This window comes from Puma concolor, chromosome B4 (assembly GCF_028749965.1).
Source record: "Puma concolor isolate L17-30 chromosome B4, mPumCon1.1.hap2, whole genome shotgun sequence".
In the NCBI taxonomy this organism is placed as follows: domain Eukaryota; kingdom Metazoa; phylum Chordata; class Mammalia; order Carnivora; family Felidae; genus Puma; species Puma concolor.
In genome coordinates, this window is record NC_141673.1 from 50,025,064 (window position 1) to 50,043,994 (window position 18,931).

Genomic DNA, 18,931 nt, shown 5'->3' on the forward strand with positions numbered 1-18,931 from the left:
GCCACACATCTCTTGAAGGAGTCAGAGCCCTGTGAGATCCCCAGGGTCCAGGGAGATAGTTTTCTTTACGCGACAGAACTTGGGGGCTTTCCAGGATGGAGCCAGTGAGGCTTCTTACTTCTGGGGCTCTGGTAAATCTAATAACGGCTCCAGCAGGGAGGGGCCAAAGGGAAACTCAGAATAGCTAACGGTCAAGGAAAGAGACCCAGTCCTGTTGGGCTGACCAGAGTTTTCTGTAGGTGAATTTGAATGTGACGTTGAGATGAGCACAAATTCCAACTATGTATGTTATTAAAATGGGTACTGGAATGTCCTCTATGAAGACACTTTCCCAAGAGTCCTATAGTATGGTTCTGAAAGACGTACAGAGCTTTGAGTGGAATATATGAATGTTGGAAAGCTTTACACCTGTGGAAATCTTTAGTGGGCAGAACTCGGGTGCCGTGTCCTCTTTATACATCCCACCCTAACAGTTTTGATGGTACTGAAAATAATAACTTTTAAAATTATATTCAGTTCTCTAAACTAAAATCTGAGTTTTGTTACTATGACTATTATCCCAGAACTCTTCCTTGTTTTCTCCTAGGCGTCACTGAGAGGTCTCCAATTTCTTTTCTTTTTTTTTTTCCGGATAAAGTTCTAGCCATTTATTTCTTGATATCTATCTAGCTCGGCCTCCCACCCGCCGGCACTTTCATTCCCGTCAAATTTCACTTTATAGATCCCTGTATCTGATCAGTGAGTTTCTTGCTTAACATCTTTCAAGACCTCCTGGAAGTATCTTGCCGGAAACCCACTGTCCCATCGTTTAAAAAGATAGGGGCGCCTGCCTGGGTGGCTCAGTCGGTTAAGCGTCCAACTTTGGCTCCTGTCATGATCTCATGGCTCATGGGTTCGAGCCACAAGTGGGGCCCGGTGCTGACAGCTCGGCGCCTGGAGCCTGCTTCAGAGTCTGTGTCTCCTTCTCGCTCTCTGCCCCTCCCCCACTTGTGTTCACTCTCTCTCTCAAAAATAAATAAACTTTAAAAAATTCAGCTAAGTCTTCATTTTCCATATTTTTTTGATTCCGAGGGTAATAATACCAACCAAAGTGCATGTAACCTGTGTTTCCTAAGGCCTCTTCAGCCTGGGATTTTTAAAGGATCATATTAAACCCTTAATTATTCCTCTTTGCTTCTTCTCCTTTCCAAGCCAGTGTGCCTGCAGAGAGATCACAGAGGGGAATGACTGTCAGTCAAAGAGCCACTCCCTAGATGGCTTGAGGCACTCCTAATCTACTTCAACCAGTTAATCTCAACCCTAGTTTTTGAATACAATTACCAGGGAATTTAAAGAAAAATACACTAATGTCAGGTCCTATCCCACACCTTAGCATAAAGCTCTAGCATCAGAATTAATTTTTTTTTTTAGGGGCACCTGGGTGGCTCAGTCAGTTGGGCGACCGACTTCGGCTCAGGTCATGATCTCGCACTCCGTGAGTTCGAGCCCTGCATCGGGCTCTGTGCTGACAGCTCAGAGCCTGGAGCCTGTTTCAGATTCTGTGTCTCCCTCTCTCTCTGACCCTCCCCTGTTCATGCTCTCTCTCTGTCTCAAAAATAAATAAACGTAAAAAAAATTTTTTTAAATGATTTTTTAAAATACATTATTTAAAAAATATATATATTTATCTTTTTTTTTTTTTAATTTTTTTTTTCAACGTTTATTTATTTTTGGGACAGAGACAGAGCATGAACGGGGGAGGGGCAGAGAGAGAGAGGGAGACACAGAATCAGAAACAGGCTCCAGGCTCTGAGCCATCAGCCATCAGCCCAGAGCCTGACGCGGGGCTCGAACTCCCGGACCGCGAGATCGTGACCTGGTTGAAGTCGGACGCTTAACCGACTGCGCCACCCAGGCGCCCCTATATATTTATCTTTAAGAAAGAGAGACAGCATACACAGGGGAGGGCCAGAAAGAGAAGAAGACACAGAATCCCAAGCAGGGTCTAAGCCCTCTGTGCAGAGCCCGATATGGGGCTCGAATTCACAAACAGATCATGACCTGAGCCAAAATCAAGAGGCCACTTAACCCACTGAGCCACCCAGGTGCCCCCCTGCAAATGATTCTAATGTGCACCCGCAGTTGTGAGGAACCACTATGAGCCATGGTAGCCGTGAGTCCTTGCTGAGAGCATCTATGTGTGTCCAGATGTCAGTGCATGCAATCACGGCACGGAGAAGTAGCACAAGGAATCTCCAAGTCATCCACATTCCCCCACTCACTGCTTTCTGCCTTTTTTTTTTTTTTTTTTTTTTTTTTTTTTGCCTTTCCTACTCTTCAAAGCAGCGCTCCTGTCATTCAAGTGACTTCTGAGAACACAAGGGTGCTCTCTGTTCTTTCATGAACTCCTCTGCAAATTTCTTAGCAATTAGCACTTCAATCACTATCATCCATTCAGAAAACGTAAATCACCTTTTTGCTTTGAGTTAATCGTTTTCCATTTTCCTAAGGTGATTCAGAAATTCAGAGCTCCCTGAAAGTGAGTGAGCAGGTGTGGGGGGCTGTGGACACACTTCACTGTTCCATTAATGGCAGAATACACCTTGAGAGGTAACTGGCAATGCCAACAACAACGAAAATGAGTATTTGTCCAGCTATGATAAAATAGAGAGCCTAAGTCTGAAAACAAATTTTGATTTCTCTAGATTTCGGGCAGCGTTAAAATACACAATCAGTTCTAACCTTGTTTGCGTTAATCTCGACAGATATGGCCCATTTGTTTTCAAAGCATCGGGTTGGAACATTTTGCTGCTACGTGGAAACCATGTCAACGATCATACTCAGGACGTGAAATCCACTTGCACAGGGAGTCTGTGCAATTTTAATAATGTCTGCTAACCCGTTGATAAGCATACAGGAAGGAACATAGAAGAACTAGAATAGAGAACCATTAAGCCAGCAAATGTGTACTTTTAGAAAGTCCTCACTTTCTGTGATTAATTAGTACCCTCACCAGCCCTCTTACCAGAGGTTAAGTCATTTATTTACTCATTCATTCATTCAACCAACATTTTCTTAGAGATCTGTTTGGGTGCCACGTTCTGTGCTTTGAGTTAGGGCTGGACCAATGAACAAAATATAGTCTCAGCCTCCAAAATCTACGGTCTATAATCATATAAGCAGAAAATGACCTTTGCAAATTCTTTTTTTCTCCCTGGTATGCTCTTCTCCCATATCTTTGTCTGGCTAATTCTATTCAACTCTTTAGAGCTTGACTAGGATGTTACTTCATCTGGAAAGCTTCCCTTAACACTTCAAGTGAGGGGGCACCTCAGTGGCTCAGTCTGTTGAGCATCCAACTCTTGATATCGTCTCAGGTCATAATCTCATGGTTCATGGAATTGAGCCCTCTGTCAGGCTCTGTGCTGACAGTGTGGAGCCTGCTTGAGATTTTCTTTCTCCCTCTCTCTCTCCCTCCCCAACTTGCACACACACACACACACTCTCTCTCTCAAAATAAATAAATAAACTTAAAAAAAAAAAACACTTCAAGTCAGGGTTAGGTGCCTTTTCTATATATTTCCATAGCAATCATAGCTTAGGACTTTGTACTTTTTTTTTTTTTTTTTTAAATTTTTTTTTCAACGTTTATTTATTTTTGCGACAGAGAGAGACAGAGCATGAATGGGGGAGGGGCAGAGAGAGAGGGAGACACAGAATCGGAAACAGGCTCCAGGCTCTGAGCCATCAGCCCAGAGCCTGACGCGGGGCTCGAACTCATGGACGGCGAGATCGTGACCTGGCTGAAGTCGGACGCTTAACCGACTGCGCCACCCAGGCGCCCCAGGACTTTGTACTTTCTAGTATAGTTACTTGTTTACGTATCTTGTTTACATATTCCCTTACTAAATAATGAGGAACTTAAGGACAAGTGTCGTGTCCATCTTTCTGTCTTTGATGTCTAGCACATAACAGTAACTCAATAGATAATTAAATAAGTGATGGATATGTTCACAGGGTATTATGAGAATGCAGAGACGATACACCAAAAGAGACCTCCCGTAAAAAGTGGCTGCTAAGTGAAGTCGTAAATGCAACATCAGAGTTACCCAGACTTAGGAATGCTTGGGAGGTAGAAGCAGGAGGGCAACACGGTCTATGTTAGAAAACCCCAGCAAAATGGTGTTGCTAGAGGGCAAAATGTGAGGTAGGGTAGAGTAGAGGACAAGTTGGGGCAGCTAGAATAAGGTCATGGAGCATGGAGGGTTGTGACCAAACCAGACTCAAACTCTATTTTCCCTTTTGTTGCCATCGAAATAAATGAACACACAGCTTCAAACAGTCTCAGAAGCTGATCTCCAGGGGTTACCCATTTGTTCCCAGCATAGACAGGAGTCCCTGAGACACAAAACACACTAAAAACTCTTCTCTAAGAACCATTCTATACCCTGCCCCATGAGATTCAGTACATGGGTGGAGGGGAGCTCCACGGGGGAGTTGCCATGTCACCTGCTTGACACGCGTGGAAGGTTTCTGTCCTTAACTACAAATTATGGGTAAAACACCTTATCAAATGTGATGGGCTCATCTTTGCTCGGTGTCCTCCTCAAACCCAGCTCTTTTTGTTCAACCTGGGCAGGCCTGGAAAGAGTATATTGCCTAATTTCTCCTTACTCCATTGTGTTTTTAATATAAATCTTAGTAATTTAATGATTTACAATCAGTGCAACCCATTGAAGGCAGTCCCAGGCCTTTAGAAAACCTGCTTCTGTGTTAAGATCAACTGGTAGGATTCAGTCATTAATTAACTCAACAAGCATTTGATGACTACTTTCTTTTTTTTTTTTTAATTTTTTTTTTTAACGTTTATTTATTTTTGAGACAGAGAGAGACAGAGCATGAACAGGGGAGGGGCAGAGAGAGAGGGAGACACAGAATCCGAAACAGGCTTCAGGCTCTGAGCCATCAGCCCAGAGCCTGACGCGGGGCTCGAACTCACGGACTGTGAGATCATGACCTGAGCCGAAGTCGGACGCTTAACCGACCGAGTCACCCAGGCGCCCCTAATGACTACTTTCTAAGGGCACCTGGGTAGCTTAGTCGGTTAAGTGTCCGTGTCCGACTCTTGGTGTCAGCTCATGTCATGATCTCATAGTTTGTGAGTTCGAGCTGCACATCGGCTCTGTCCTGACAGTGCAGAGCCTGCTTGGGATTCTCTCTCCCTCCCTCTTTCTCTGCCCCTCCCCCAATCTCTCTCTCTCAAAAAGAAATAAGCTTTAAAAAAATTTAATGAGCACTCTCTCTGTGTCAGACACTTTGCTGGATTCTGGAGACCTGATAGTGAATGAGGCATGGTCTCTGCCCTCAGACTGCACAGTGGAAGAAGCTCGAGGACATGGAAACTGCTTATGCACAGACAGTGTTGAGGCCACAGTTGACCTGCCCGAGCTAGTGCTTCTTGTAATGCGGTCATCTGGGAACTGCTTAGAAATTCACAGCCTGTGGTGTCCATTCCAATTGAATGCGGACCCCCAATTGTGGGGTGACAATTGGATGGAAGTCGATGGCGGGTCCTGAAAGAATTCACCCAAATCAGAACAAAGGAGATAGAAGTTTCTTGAGTCCACCACAAGCGGAGCAGTGGGCAGGACAGTGAGGGAGAGGCTGTCTGCAATGTGCTAGTGGGTGGGGGCTGTATCTAAAGGAGGAAAGTGAGGGGATATGGCAACGTATGGGATTTCCCCTTTTTTGATAACTGTGTCTGGTTGTCAGTAGCCCCTTGGTCAGTTAGGGTCTATGGGTATTTTGAGGTGGGTCACCTGATGGGCCTGTCTGTGTTTAGCCAGGGGTTCTCTATGGGCCCCTGTCTACATTCCATCCCTCAAGTCTGTTTGCCTAAAAGCAGCCTGTACATGACCTTGAGCCCTTCTTCCAGATCTACTGAATCAGAACTTGGGACGTTGGGCCCAGCAATCTGGGTGTTAGCAGGTCCTGCAGGAGACGACAGAGCTCATTTCTGTTTGGGATTCTCTGGCCTAAGCTCGGCACTGAATCATTAGCCATTCCCAGACTTCCTGTCCACAATTCCCCTTCTCAGGGAACTCCTGACAGAAATGGAAAACACCAACCCAGAGTGACACTACCCAAAATAAAGTAGAATGCTGTTTTATCCTGTAATGGCAACCCCAGACCCTTCCCGCTAGAATCACAGAGATGGACAGCTTCATGAAGATTGTTATGGTATGGACTAGACGGGTCAGAACCATTTCAGTGTCATCATAGACGGAATCAACGGGGGTAATGTCATTCTCGTCTCCATTCTGCTCCCTGCCACTTAGCGGTGGAGACGAATTTTTTTTTTTTTTAATTTAAATTTCATTAAAAAGATATTTTTAAAGACCAACCATATCAGCTCGGCTGCACAAACCAACCAACCGACCAACCAACAAGGAGCTTCAGAGTTATTTCAGCGCATGGGAATAGAAACAGGATAAACTGAAACCGTAAAACAAGCAACTTAAATGCTTCAGAAAATAAAGGAAGGGGGAGTGAGATCACAATCTGAGCATGTGTGTTTTGCAATCCTGTGGTGGTTCTAAACAAATTCAGGCAGATTGCTTTCTTTCTGGAGTTCCAGCAAAATGGATCTTGCCACCAGTGGACGGTTCAGAGATCCTGGCTGAGGCTTTTTGGCTTATTGCCATGTGTCATTAGTGACCTAGTTTCAATGCGGTGAGACCAGCCATGTCTGCAGGCCCCTGAATCAGCAGTTTCTCCTCCACTCACTAGCTCCAAGCTGGCAAAGCTGATACTACTTTTCACAGAATGTGCCCTCCCCTTGCCCCTGCACTCCCCCTACGAGCAGGGAAAGCACCATTTTTTTCATAAAGATGTCGGCTTTGACCGGAGGCTGCCCTGAGAGCCCAGCTGTCATGACTCCTTCAAGTAAGCTGCTAAACTCGGAATTATCTTGGCCTAATAATTAATCAGGACTAAAAATAGCCCCAAACTGCCCGAGCTTTGCTTAAATCCCACCCAGGTGGGAGAGGTGGTTTTAAAAAAGGGCTCATTGCAAAACCATACTTTGTGAGGCTTTGCACAAAAATATGAAAATAATTAACCAACATGCCAGCGTGGGAGACAATTCACATTTAATCTGACCCTTTAAAAAAAAAAAAATAATGCAACCTTTTCCATTGCACACTGACTTGAAATTATCAGCTCGTGGTGGATATTAAAAGCAGCTAGGAATTGTACTCAGAATATTCTAAGAATACCCTCAAACACAAATTCAGGGAAAGAAAATAACTATTGGTTTAGAGCTACAAAATATAGTCTGTTGTCAGGCAGATTAGAGGATGAGTAGAGTTCCACCAGAGGGCGTCTTTGCCACCCTTCCGTCAAACCCAGTGCTCGGCATTTCCCAGATGGTTGGCAGGTCTTTGCCCTCTACAGTGTGTGCTCATAAAAGCAAAGGCTCTGTGTCCTGAAGAATGCTGCTTCTGTGACAGCTTTCTGGCTGCAAATGCTATCTCTGTGACATCACAGAAGCAGTTTCAAATGAGGGGAAAGCAAGCAAAACTTTAAAAGGGAAAAAAACGAATACATCTAGGTTGACTTCTCTCCATCGTGATCTATGTGTGTTCACTTTCTTGACACTCTAATGGTAAGAGCATGATAAAACAGAAGTACATTTATCACAGTTATCTGTGTCCAGCCCAAAGTCAGGAACCGCCATGGCACCAATCAAACAGTGACAATTGGCAGGGCCAGGTGTATTTCAGCACACCCTTCACCCTCATCATCATTTCCCTCCTCCCCCTACACACACCTCTGCCTCACACTAAGCTGTGCCCCTAGGGCCGTTTCTTCCTGATCTAAATCCCATGGCCTCTATCCTACTCCCTCATCCCCAGTTCTAAACTCACCTCCTCAAGGACAGTCAGGGAGGACTAACTGATGAATGAAATAATAGATGTGCCCCATCTAGCCACAAGTGAAGGCCATCTAGCTTTGGTCTCTCCTGACCAAGGGAGTGACATAACATACTAGGCAGGCAGCAGAGCTTTGCGAAAAGACCTTTACTCCCACCCCCACCTACACCCCCCACATATCTGAATTCAGAAACCAAGATTCTACCGTGGACCAGCAGCAGAAATTAGAGGGGTCACTCATCCCCTCTGAGTTCAGCCTTCTTATTTGAAAAAAAATGATAATAAAAATATCTGTTCTACTGTATAGGTTATTCTGGGGCTAACATAAGATACTGTACGTGAAATTTTTTGTGAGTTATAAGGAGCTATGTAAACATACTGAGTACCTAACCCTGGAGCTGTTCAAACATTAATTGATTCGCAGGAGTAAATATGAGAGGAGGGAAAAGTTAAATTAGGTTGTATTATTATTTTCACATTTCAGCAAAGAAAGGATCACTGAGTTTCTTCTTGAGAATCTATACTATGAATCTCTCTTGTCATAGATGAATCAGTGTTATAGACTGAATGTTTGAGTCCCCCTAGAATTCCCATGTTGAAACCATAACTCACAATGTGGTGATATTAGGAGGTGAGGGTCTTTGGGAAGTAATCAGATGAGGTCATAAGAACAGAACCCTCATGAATGGGATTAGTGCCCTTATAAGAGTCATGAGAGTTATTGCCCTCTGCTTTCCACCATGTGAGCATACAATGAGAAGTTGGTAGCCTGCAACCCCCCACCCCCAAAAAATGGTTGTCACCAGAATTCAACCATGCTGTTACTCTGATCTTGAACAATGAGAAACAAATTTGTTTATAAGCCACCAGAGTGTGGTATTTGTTATAGGCAGCCAAAATGGGCTAAAACATCCAAGTTACCTTGACTCAGGGAAATGTTCCTGAAGATAAGTATCTAGAGACGCTTTGCAAAGATTTTTCTGTGAGAAATGTCTATTATAGACTTCTGTAAAATTGGAAACTCTATCCCACAATGGAGTGGTTTCATTAAATCTCTCTACATAATGAATTATTATGCATCCATTAAAATGACATAGAGCAACATGTAATAATATTAAAAAGAGTCCATAATAAGGAATTAACAGAGAAAAAATAATCAAACAACATGTATATAGTAGACATTTAAAATGTGTGCACCTACTCAGGTAGAATGCATACTGAAGAGTCCAGAAGAATACAGGTCAACAAGCATGTTTGTTATAATCTAAGCAGGTTGGAATTAAGAATTTTCTTTAATTTTTATACTTTTGGCCTTTATTTTTTACTGTTCTATAAAGAACATATATTATTGGGGTATTACAGGAAAAAACCCTATTAATAGTTATATTAATATATTAATTATATTATTAATTATAATTATATAAATATTATAATTGTATTATTGATTGTGTTAATTATATTAATATAACTATTATATAATATATAACTATATTAATAATAATATAATTATATAATATAATAACCCCTACTAAGAGTTATATATAAAATAAATAATTCTGGCCTCTGGAGATCAATGGGAGACTTTTGAGGCCAGGGGTTCTTTGAGGACACCCTGCACTTCTATGGAAGAAGAGGCACCCCGGCCAGAGCTCTACCCCACTGGAGCCCTTATCTAGGATGACTCAGGCCCTCATCTGAGATTTCTGTTCAATCAGCACTATTGTGCTCACTTATCAGAGGAGGCCTAAATTAGAGATAAAGAGAGAGTTGCCCCTAGAGTGTGGGTGGAGGAAGAAATAACATCAAAACCTAATAAAAATATTTAGTCTCAAGCCGATGAGTGACCAATGGGTGACTGAGCAACGTAATGATTCTGTAAAAGGAAGAAGGTCTCTAGAATACAGCAAAGGTGTAAACTCCTCATTCATTGCCTTTGACATGGGCTGGGTAAGAATCATAAAGAATAAGAGAAGAACTGTGATAGTTGTCACAGAAATACTATTCGTCTTGAAAAAACTCTTGCTCTCTCCTCAGAAGTATCTAATAGACTTTATTAATGCATTTTCCCTACTTAGTATCGTCAGTCAATGTGTAATAAGAGTCCTGAAGGTCACAGCTTATATTATTAAAATTCTAGTAAGTATACCAGGTCCTGGGCTTGGAAATGCATGCAAATCTCCTCATTTTAATAGTTGATTTATTATTGTTAGTTCTACCCTATATCATCTGGTTAGAGCTCAGATCTAATGAAGCCTCAGGAGCTTATTTTATTCCCATACAGGCTTGTTAGCTTCAGAGAGAGAATTTTCCCCATAGCCATAAAACCTAAGCCCTTAACCTAGATATGTCAGAAGGAGCATGAGGCATCATAAGTCCTGGGAAAACATCCCTAAATCCTTGTCCCACTGAGACAGTATCCCTGTGTTCCCATAAACAGGAAGTCATTGGTCATTTGTTGTGGGGTGGCCAGAGGAGGCTAGGAGGGAAGCTTGGTTTGGCAAAAATGAGGCAGATGGAACAGGAAAGGTGAAAAGATAATGTCTTCAAACTACCTAGAAAGTCAACCAAATGAGCAGTAATGATTTGTGGCCTGTGGGTCTGCAGAGTCAGGAAAAAAGAAGAAAAGGCAATGGAAGCACCTAGAGGAGGAGACTGGCAGAAGCACAGAGAGGCTTTTCTGCCCCTCTTCAAAATAGTAGCATCCCTCCTTTCCCTCCTCTGTGTTCCCCACACATCCTGTTTTACTTCTATTAAAGCACTTGTCACCCCATGTAACTCTTGCCTATTGGTCTGTGCCTCTTAGTAAATTTCAAGCTTCCTCTGAGTAAGAGCCATATTTACTCATCTGTAATGGTGGGTAGGTTGGTATTGTCTGAGCCTTGCACACTGCAGGTTCATAGTAAATGCTTGATAAATATGAATCAGTGAATGATGTATGCAGAAATTAGTCCTAAAGTAGGAATGAACAACACATCCTAACAAAGATGTACACAGCACAGAACTTGGAGATCAAAGTCAGCCCCTTGGGTGGACTTCAGGGACAGGTTTTAACAAGGAGGCAGAGAGAACTCTGTCATTACTTGTTGATGAGATGAATGAGCCTCTGGAATTGAATTGGCCTAGAAATCTCGTGCACTTGCAACACCCACTTTGTGTGATATGAGTTGTAGAATATTTTCTTTGGTTCCTTATGCCTTTTTTTTTTAAATGTTTATATATTTATATTGAGGGAGAGAGAGAGAGAGAGAGAGCAGAGGAGGGGCAGAGAGAGAAGGAGACAGAGAATCCCAAGCAAGCTCCATGCTATGCTGTCAGCACAGAGCCCAACACAGGGCTTGATTCCACGAACCATGAGATCATGACCTGAGCTGAAATCAAGAGTTGGATGCTCAACTGACTGAGCCACCTGGGCATCCTGGTTCCTTATATCTTTTAATTTAACTCTGTGGGAAAAATTGGTTGCTATGTATTTTAAATACTCCCAGGACTGATGGGCACATAAACAGAAAAAGGATGGAGGGAGAGAGGCCACGTCACCAGGCAATTTCTTTTAGGCATCTTGGGGCACTTGTATAAGAACGCTCTCATGGGGCATTACATTGCAAGTAAGATAGTTCTTAACGTCTAGCAAATAATTTTCCTATCTGAAAGCTGCTTCTCTTTCTCCTACATCACTGACTTATAAAGGGAGTTTTTTCACTCCCAATTCTTCTTGATAAAGCCCATCAATACAAACCAGGAGGCTGGTGTCTGTTCACAGGTGTCCTTTCTTAAATGGGCATTCTTAAATCCCATTAAAAGTTCCCAGACTGAGGTCTATGTCTGAAGATTAAAGGTCACAATGTCTAGTAGAGGAGGAGGTGGGGGAAGAGTTAGGAAAAACTGTATACCAATTTTGGCTTCAGTAAGCATTGTAGACAGAGATCTCTGCAAAGGTTTAGGGAGCTTAGCTAGAAACAGGGGTAATTGAGGAAAGGCAGTAACTTGAAGCCCGTTATACCATCTGTGTTACTCTCTTTGTTAGAAAACGCCCGGCAAAAGGGGAGAAAATCAGCAGCGAAGTAGACAGCCCATTTTCTTAAACCTACGGGTTTAAGTGACATGGCTTAGGGAGCAGAAAACATCTGGGAGTCTGTATGCCCAGCTGTTTCAATGTCAGTGAAACAGCACTAATTTCTCAGCACATGAGCTGGGCCTTTTCCGCCCTCACACTTGAGTTCCCCTAACAGAGACTGCTCTGTCCCAGATCCCCCTGTCCTCAGGTCTCAGGTCAAATGCACTTCTTCAGAGAGGCCTTCCTAGGTATGCCCCTCCTTGGTCATTCTCTAGCGCGTCACTCTTTCTCCTTCATTCACTGTCTGAAGCTGTTTTGTACACAGGCTTGTTTGTTTTATTGACTGTGTCCTCCCACTTCATAAAAGAAGGGACCCTGTCTCTTTTATTCACTACTTTATTACAAGCACTTAGAACAGCATCTGGCACATAGTAGGCCCTCAATTTACAAGTAAACGAGTGAGTGAATGAAGGGATGACTGAATGAATGGAATAGCCTGAATATGAGGTTCAAAATAGCAATGAGAAAGTACTTTCCATTACCAGTAGGGTAGGTCTCTTCCCTTGAAGAGGAAATAGGCATTTCCTAACAGTAAGGAACAAAGTGGATATTTACATCAAAGGGAAAGCCCTTTATTTCCACATTGAAGCGCTAATATTTCCTCCCCAGAGGAAATATTTCCACACCAGAAGGCAGCTGTGAAGCTGGGTTGGGAAGGGAGCGGGCTGGGGGCCAGGCAGTACGGAGTTACAAACTCGCCGAGTTATCACTGTGATGTAGAACAGAGTGTTTACATACAGCCCCAAGACACAGAGGCTGGCTTTGTCTTACCATTTGGGCGCAGTGAGAAAATATAACTAATCAAAACTCTCTGGGAGTTTGTGTCGTTCCTTTGAACAACTGCTGTCCACGGGAAGGTGCTCAGGAAAGGGACACGAGCAAGCCCAGACAGCCCTCGTTCGGTTGTTTCCCATCTATCCGTGCAGCTCAGAAGACGAAGGAGAAATGGGTCTTTCCACGGTGGCCCTCACTCACGGTGCACACCCTCGGGCCAGTTCTTCCAGGAGCAGTGGTGGCCTGCCCCCTCTGTCCAGAGGTGTCCCTGCTCTAGCCTCCTTCTCTCTGAGTACCTTTATTTGGTAGAATGAGGGAAGATATTCACCATGACTACTTAACAGTATGGAGTTAACGCCTTATTTGTCGATCACTTCACTTATAGAAGATGCAGTGTTCTAACGAGAGGGGTGGGGGAAAGGCATGCTGGGAACAGTAACCCTCCCATGAGGTTGTTCGGTGCCTGATGCAGTTGATAGCTCCCTCATACAGATCGTCTTGTTTTCATTGGAATCCTCATCACTGCCCTTCATGTAAAAAGGAGCAGGTATTTTTCCACCATCATTTTATAGAGGAAAAAAATCTGAGGTCAAAAGAGGTGAACGAGTTGCTCTAGGTCCCGGAGGTGGGAGGACCCAGGTGTCCTCATCTCCAGATGCAGCATCAAAAGGCAAATTTCTAGGGAACAAACAAAGACTGACAGTCTCTTTTGTCACAACCAAATTATCTCTACGTAAAGTGTATTTTTGTTTAAGTTTGTTTATTTTGAGGAGGAGCGTGAGTGAGCCAGGGAAGGGCAGAGAGAGAGGGAGAGAGAATCCCAAGCAGGCTCATTGCTGTCAGCACCCAGGCCAATGTGGGGCTCAAAATCGTGAACCATGAGACCATGACCTGAGCTGAAATCAAGAGACAGTCACTTAACTGCCTGAGCTGCCCAGGTGCCCCATTATCTCTACATAAAGTTGTATGCAGATACAAGAAGAACCTGTCTTATAATTTTGTTGTGTCTGATCAGGATCCATGGCTAGACAGGCTTAGTGTGGTGCCTGGCACATGAAGCAATTATTGAATGGTGAAAAGAAAGAAGGAGGGAAAGGGAAGAAGAAAGTTCTTCTGTTGTAGGGAATGACATTGGCCACACAGTACACCCAAACCCTCCTTATGAGAATGATGTTATGGCAGAAACCCACTGCAGTTGACTCACACTCAGTAAATAGGAACTGACTAAGCAGAATTCTGGAACTGACAGAGACCTTAGAGGTCATACTAAGCCATGCAGTTTTGTTTGCTAAGTTACTTACGCCCCTCTGCGGGCACTTGTTTGCCCCTGACTATCAGCTGATCTCAACTCACATTCCACACACCAATATTTAAAGCAAATACTTCCTGGACTAAAAATAAAGTACACATAAAAGTCTGTTTAAATGAATCATTCTTCTTTTGGAAGCTAAAAAGGAGAGGGAGAAGAGCAGCTGATATGCTCTGGGACTACTGGCAATGTGAACAGTCTCTCTTTGATCCTCTGAGAATTTCCAAGTTGAAAACACCATGTGGAGATGACTCCTTCCCTCGGGATATGGGCTGCGTCTGACCTTCCCCTATGAGTGTTAGTTTTGACTCTCTCTCCCTCTCTCTCTCTCTCACCCTCTCTCTCCTCCCCTTCCCTCCCCCATCACTCCTTCTCCTTCCCCTTCCTCTCTCCCTTGCCTGCCTGTAAATGACTTACTCAGTAAATTGTGGCTGAGGAAATGAGAGAGGCTGCAATGTGTCCTAGCCTGGAGCCAAACAAGGAACCTTATTTAAAATAAGGTTAGGGGTGCCTGAGTGGCTCAGTGGGTTAAACATCCAACTTCAGCTCAGGTCATGATCTCACAATTCATGGGTTCAAGCCCCGCGTCAGGTTCTGTGCTGACAGCTCAGAGCCAGGAGCCTGCCTTGGATTCTGTGTCTCCCTCTCTCTCTGCCCCTCCCCTGCTTGAGCTCTCTCTAAAAAAAAATAAACAAACATTTAAAAATAAATAAAATAAAATAAAATAAAATAAAATAAAATAAAATAAGTTAGAAGTTGGCCATTAAGCCTGTGGAATGGCCTTCCTTTTCCTCTCACCTCCCATCACATGTTCATTCATTCATTTGTCCTACAAACATTCACTCATTGTCCACATATAGGTACATATACGAATAAGAAATCATCTCTACTGCCAAGGAGCTCTAGTCAAGTAAGGAGGAGCAGGTATGGGGGGAAGGTGCAGGAACGAGGCTGAAGAGTGGTAGAGAGAACACACAAAGGGCCTCGTGTGCTATTCTAAGGAATTTGCACTTGATCCCACAGGTCACTATTTCCTGAACATGGTGTGGAAAATTGTGTTGATCAGTATTCTAAAAAAGAGGGGTGCCTGGGTCGCTCAGTCGGTTAAGCGGCTGACTCTTGGTTTCAGTTCAGGTCGCGATCTCATGGTCCATGGGTTCGAGCCCCACATCCGGCTCTGGGCTGACAGTGCAGAACCTGCTCGGGATTCTCTCTATCCCTCTCTCCCTGCCCTTCCCCCTCTCACCCTCTCTGTCTCTCTCTCAAAATAAATAAACTTAAAAAAATATTCTAAAAGAGAACGTATCACCTATTCTTATGTATCCACAACTTATTTTTATTACAACATCATCCAGATGTATACAAACACAAACCAGGTATAATTTCCCAATGTTTATAACCATGATACAATAATAAAACCAAAACAAATTTATAAAATAAAACCCAATCTAATTCAAATTAACAAAACCCACTCGAGGCAACGCAGGTTATTATTTAACTGGAAGCAAATGACTACTGGCATGTGAACACGGCACTCACTACAAGCATGTGTGTTATTTTTAATTCAGCATGCCTACATGACCATGCACTAACTCTTCCAATCCTTCTTTCTAGTCAAACTAGCATGAAACTGTCATCAAAAGAGACTGTGGTGATGTCACGTGGCCACCACATCCCTTGCCTGTGCGTCAACTGCACTTCCTTTCTCGGTAGCCTGGGACAATAAAAATAGGGCAACTTGGCTCCTTGATTACAAGTGGTCATTAAATGTCCTAGAAGATGCCTCTATTTACATTTTAAACTGTCCTTAAAATTAAAAAAAAAAAAAAAGATGCTTAAAAATGTCTGAGAGAACCCATCAGCCCCAAGAGCACTTTACTAAAGACCATAGCCTGAAGTTTGAGGAAATATTACATAAGTGCTTGGGGCCCATCGCTGACAGACTTTGAACAAGAAAGTGATGTGATCAGATTTCCATCTTAGGGCAATTATGCCAGGGGCAGCAATGATGGCACATTAGAGGAGAGAGATACCAGGAGAGAGGAGGTCACTTGGGAGACAACTATGATCATGTAGGCAAATGATGATGAGTGACCTTGCAAGCATAAGATGAGTGATGAGGTATAAGAGAATAGACTGGAAATGTCTGCAAAAGGCAGAATTCATAGAACTCAAAGACTCATTACTTGTGACAGGTGAAAAAAAAAAGGCATTTCTAGCTTAGGCAACACTGTTAAACCTGGGGGAGGATGTAAAGGTGAGTTTAGTTTCAGACAGGGCTCCTTTGGAGAGGCTGTGAACTATTGGCTTGGACACAGGCAAATACAGCAGGCTCGAACTGAAGAGAAAAAGCTTCTGGGTGAAGCTGGCATGCCAGGATGGCCAAGTAGTCACCAGCCTACCAACTGTAACTTCTACATCCAAGATTATCTCAGTGCCCACTCCCCCAATTCCCAAACACAATGTTTGTCCTGCCTCCTAGTTGCCACCCAAAGTTCCAACCCCATGTGATCATGGCTGCAATAATCTAATACTCTGATACTAAAGTACAAAATCTGAAAAGACTGGCACTTAGTCTGACACTTAATCTGACATTTAGTGTGTGATTGATGGTCTGAATCCTGAAGTGCTACGGTGGACAGAACATGAAATTTGCAATCATTCAGACCATCATTCCAATTCCTACTCCACCACGTAACTAGTTGTGAAAGCTCAGCAAGTCACTTACTTCTTGCCTTCCTTTTTGCAAATTGGGGTTATAAAATTTTATATCAAAAGCTCATTAGGAGCATTAAGTAAAATAGTGCTTATGGTATCTCGCACAGTGCCTTCAACATCTTGGTCAATGAATCTTTCCCATTCTCCTTATATAATAACTAAGATCGTGGACAAAACCAGACTCTGTGGGTCCAAACCATGCTCTACAACATTCTACTGACATCACCTTGGGTAATTAAACTAACTTCTCTGTAACACAGAGGGATAATTATATTCTCTAGTGCAGAGAGTTATTAGAGTAAGTCATTAACTCAACATTCACAAAACTCTGGGCACCATGTGTCTTGCACATAGTATGCACTAAGCCTAAGCTATTATCAATATAATCACTCTTTCCACTCTTCTAATCATTAAGTTTGAGATTCTTTCTTAGTCATCATTTTGATGGAAGAGGATGAACATTCAACATGGCGCTGGGTACCTAAGCCACTCGGTGTGAGGCCCCACACAGAGAGGAAGAAGAGGAAGGTTGATAGCCCTAAAGACATTCTTTGCCTATTTCTCGATACAGGCTGGGCTCTGCAGTGCAGCAAGGAGGGAGACATAGAGTGACTGAAGTCCAAGGTCCAGTGGTGAAATGAAAAGACCGTCAGCAGATATTTGACCCAAGAAGGAGGCATCCGGATGGAAGTACTGTGAGTTCTTATGAGGTATGACAACACTCATTGTTTTCAGCAAACTTTATTTTTCACTTAATGGTAGTTAAATGCCACAATTATGCAGGATTTTGTCCCAAACTAGGAAAAGAAGCAAAACACACGCGCGTGCGCGCGCACACACACACACACACACACACACCCTTCAAAACCAACTTTCATATACCAAGGGCTAAATCCAGAAAAGTTAGAGCTGGAGAAGACTAGTCAGGAACATGGGCCAGTGAGCAAACATAGATTTTTCTGATATATTCAGCCTTATCATGTCAAGTTTCTGACCCTAATCAACCAAGGTGATGAACAAACTAGTCCCTTTAAAATGTTTATGAAAGAAACCGCTGTGCATTTTTCTCTCTGGACTCTCACTTGGAATTCAAATGCAGCCTGGCTTTTGCAACAATTTAGGCCTGAGAACTGAGCTGAGTTCTCAGTGATTTGCTGCCTCCATCAGGATCAGAGAAGAATATTCTTTACTGCATTTCAATCTGTTTAATCCATAGAGGAGGGAATGACTTCTGTGTCAAAATGGAGCAGAGGGGTCTATTGGAGATGGACATTGTTTATTCGGGTATAAATTTTAATTAGACTTTTTCCCAAATTAAAAAAAAAAAACATGCAGAGGAATAATGTAAAGGTAGTTCTGTCTTTGGGTGAGGCAGATATTATATCTAATCCCAGTTCTGCCACCCACTGTGTGATTTGGGGCATGTCACTTAACCCACTGAGCTCATTGGCCGCAAGTGTAAAATTACAGTGCTACCTGCCTTATAGGCTGGTTATAAAATCCATCATGCTCTGTCCCTAACTCCTGCCTCTGTTTTCTAGCCACTTCCCATGGGCACAGTGTTCTTTAGTCATAACAGGCTACTCAGGGCTCCCTCTGGTCTCTGGTTCTCATTCAAGTCAAGATTCATCTGTCTGAAACAATCTCCCACCCCACACCCATTTTCCAGGCTGATAGCCTCTCATCCAACAAGCCTCTTTATAGATGTCACTTCCTCCAGGAAGTCTTCTTTAACACCACCTCCCCCAGTTAAAGTTTAAGTTGTGTGCCCTCCCATGAGTCCAGGGCATCTATGCATATTCCATCGAAGCACTTGTTACACTACCGTATTGATTTTCCATCATGTCCCTGGACTGTGGACTCTGTGTGAGCAGAAACCATGTCCTTCTAATGGCATAGTATCTCTAGGGCTTAGTGCAAGACAAGACATATATGATGCATCCAATATATGTTTGTAAAATTAATTGAAATTTTAAAAAAATTTTTTAAAAAAGTAAATGCTGTTCCGTTGCTGTTTATGTGGTTCTGAGATGAAAGTTAGTGCATTAGAAGTTAGACATATTAGAGCATGCTCCAGGATATTTTTCCACGTTGCTGTGGCTA

General features: G+C 43.1%; 1 long non-coding RNA gene across 1 annotated transcript in view; it reads left to right on the forward strand.

The window, feature by feature from the left end:
- LOC147579057 (uncharacterized) overlaps positions 1-18,931 on the forward strand; it is a 42,127-nt gene that overhangs the window by 22,511 nt on the left and 685 nt on the right. The window contains exon 4 of the long non-coding RNA XR_015253128.1: positions 17,400-17,538. This is a non-coding gene — a long non-coding RNA (uncharacterized LOC147579057). The remainder of the gene's footprint in view (positions 1-17,399; positions 17,539-18,931) is intronic.